This window comes from Brachionichthys hirsutus, chromosome 16 (assembly GCF_040956055.1).
Source record: "Brachionichthys hirsutus isolate HB-005 chromosome 16, CSIRO-AGI_Bhir_v1, whole genome shotgun sequence".
Lineage (NCBI taxonomy): Eukaryota > Metazoa > Chordata > Actinopteri > Lophiiformes > Brachionichthyidae > Brachionichthys > Brachionichthys hirsutus.
Genome location: NC_090912.1, coordinates 1,745,654 through 1,749,071, shown reverse-complemented (window position 1 = coordinate 1,749,071; position 3,418 = coordinate 1,745,654).

The following is a 3,418-nucleotide window of genomic DNA, read 5'->3' as shown; positions in this document are numbered from 1 at the left end:
ACGCAGGGATGGATGAGCTGCATCAAACTGGGAGGCTTTTCCCCTTCAGCTCGTCGACCCTCCGCGTAGCAGCATGAGAAGATGATTCACTGAGTGCTGAGCTGCAGGGATGGAGCCCCCCCCACCCCCACCCCAGCAGCTGGGAAGGCCTACTGCCCTCCAGAGTCTCCATAATGTCACACAAACCCACTCAGACAGGCAGCGAAGTGCAACGCCGTGCATGAGAGCATCTTTGTACAACATGTGCAATGAGGAAAACTACAGCTATTTGACTAGAAAGTGTGCAAGCATCTGTTTTATTTTAAAGCAGATTATATTTATATGTGACAACGGAGCAATTATGACTCGAGGGCTGCAATTTTCTTTTGTTTAACGAGCATTTGAGCGACTTCACAGCATCCAACTAAAGCCGGCGGGAGATACATTTACATAACGTTGGATTCAATTTCATGAGTGAAATTAGAATATATTTAAAAAACAGGCTTTCAAAAAAATACAATAAATTCAGTTCAGAATTCACGTAACCCACGGCGGCACCACACGCAGCGCTCGCCATTTGATTGGTGAGATTTAAAGAGTCTTTTGTCGGCTCCAGCTCGTAACTGTCATCCCGGGATTTTCGGCTACGGCTGCACGCTCATCCCAACTTGACAGGAGTCAAGGAGGAAGTGGAACACGTTCCCAGTGACTCCTGTTTCAAGAATACAAGACCCCAGAGGACAGTACAGAACCCCCCCCCCCCCCCCCCGTGTAGAATGTCCTCACACGGCCCTGACTTGTCTTTGAGGACTGGCACGGAAGCGCAGGTTGTTCCCATCCCTTGAAAAAGCCATTCAAATTCAAGAGGAACGACATTCTTACAAACTGTACTTTGTGCCGAGATGTCCTGGCGCTTCGCCTTAATCCGTTAAACTGGAACAGGAAGTCGTGAAACACGTACAATGGGTCCTTTTCATACACGCAATGCATGCAAGACCCGACATGTCTGTTCATCACGTGGGGTACAGGAGTCAAAAAACACGCCGGCAGTACCGGCGTCGGCCTGAGGAGGCGCTGGAGTGAAATACAAAGGTGACCTTTGAGTTCATTTTTCATGTGTTTTAAAAAAAAGTGATTCATTTAAGGCTCTCATTCAAGTTTAGCTGACAATTCATATAAATTAAAGGTTTGATTATCTTGCGTTTCATTTTATGCACCATTATTGTTTCATAATGAAAACACAATTGGTATTGGCACAGTCATACTTTTAGTTAAACCGTCCTGTGATGCCAACCCACTGAATCCATACATGCTTTTTAATTTCAAATTTCAACCTTTCAATTTGAAAAATCGCCACCGCCAAGTTTTTTTGGGCTCCGATTTCTCACTTGGCTCAAAACCAACGGTGGCCCTCGCCTCCGAGTGAGCATCTGTTGTTTATGTCAGTAGACAGCCGAACGTGAAACGGTGGAAAAAATGATGACAATAAGTCCGTTCCACCCGGGATGAACGGGCGGAGGTGATTTTTATGATGAGAAAACAGTCGCTAATTGTCAGGCGATGATGTCATGACCCCAACCTGGAACATTAGAGATGAACTTTCGTGTCATTTTGAGTTGCAGCATCTCGTGTTTACTCATTTACTGAAACTGTAAGGGGGGGTGGAGCCTTCCAGCATCATCGAAACAGGTTTCATTGAAGCGGTTATTGCCCCGGGCAGCTGAGCAGAGAATATGAAGAACTCCCAGTTCTGAGGCCGGTCGCATACGTTCAGGCTCGCAAGCAATGCTGGAAAGAATGTCGTCACCCTCCAGGATGTGTTTTAAAAATAAACATAAAGGTGTGTTCTGAAGCCGGAACGGAATCCCGTTCTCGAATTCGGGGAGGAGGGAGGCTGGGAAACGGAGAATCTGGGGTTTTAATTATTTATCGTTGGGTGTAACATTTCGGAGGCGCCAAGCAAATCGAAGAGGGAGGGAGGGCAAAAAGCTGATGGGGGGACGTGGCGGCTAGGACGCGGGAGGTTGTTGGTTTAGTTCGTTCCCTGCGTCGAGGAACGGAGCCCACTGAACGCAGCGTGTTTTCACAGGCCTCCGGTTCACTCCGGTCCAGCGAGCTGAGAATGCGGAGTTCTTTAAGAGAATTAAGGCGGCAGGAATGCCGAGGAGTCGGTGTGGGAGGAGGACGCCGGCGAAGGGAGTGGCGTGGCGTGGCGCTCCTGTTATCGTGTGGAAAATCAATCACAACTCTTCACTGTAAAATCAGCAAATAAAAAAATAAAAAACTTTATACTTTTGAGACTCATGGAGAAACGAGTAAAATGATCCATTAGACTCTCTTTAGAGCGATAATCAGTGACAGTTTCTGCTCTTGATCGCCGGCTGTGTGCGTCACAATAGAGCGTCACAATAGAGTGTCATAATAGAGCATCACAATAGAGCATCACAATAGAGCATCACAATAGAGCATCACGCAGCAGCCGGCTCATAAAAGCTTTTATGCTTCTTATTGGGAGGAACAAATCGAGAAGCGCTCAGAGAGAGCAGACCTCCGCCAAACTTCTCGCCCCCAGTTTTTGCCTTAAAGCACCAATTCATTTAGAGCTGCAAGACAGACACAGTAAATATTTAAATTGGACAGAACCAGGCGATACGCGAGGCGATTTAAATAGCCTCGCCTTGGACGCCGATCAATAACGCTCTGGGAGGGCTGCCGGGCCGCAGCAGGCAGACCGACGGTACTTTACGTGGAAAGAAACTGGCTGCACATCTGGCGTGAGAAGGAACCGATGCTGCCGCCGCCGCCGCCGCTCACGCCCGATTCCATTAGCAGCAAATAGAGAGCAGAGAGAGGAAATCTCTCCCGGCGCGCAATACTGTCGCAGGTTCCTCCATTTCAGACCTCCGAGTTCTCCATTCCCAGAAAGGTCAGCGCTGTCAAGGCGGTGCGCCGGCGACCCGGGGAAATCACGGTTCAGTGCCAAAGCCTGTCGAACGTTCCCCCCCCCCCCCCCCCCCCCCCTCCACTGGGAAATCCACTGACGGTGGGGATTGTGTTAGCGATTTCGGTCTCTGTAAAAGGTGGTGCTGGCGCGCTGAACTAATATAACACACACACACACACACGTCCTGTGGGGTGGGTGACGCCATGTTTGTTACGGGTTGGGAAGCTCTGGTGGAAGATTAAAGACTTCCCAGGGTGGTTTACGCCTTTAAAGATGGACAGAAGCAAAACATTCCCGCTACATCATTACGCTCTTATAGCGCTGAGATAAGGCAGTGGCCCCGGGGCCCCCGAGGACCCTGACCCCTGACTGTCAGGCTCTGGCAGATTTAGTCTCAGGGTCACAGCCTGGCAGATTTAGTCTCAGGGTCACAGCAAGGTCCCAGGAAAAACAACATTCCATCCCACAAACTCCCATCGGCTCTCCCGGATGACA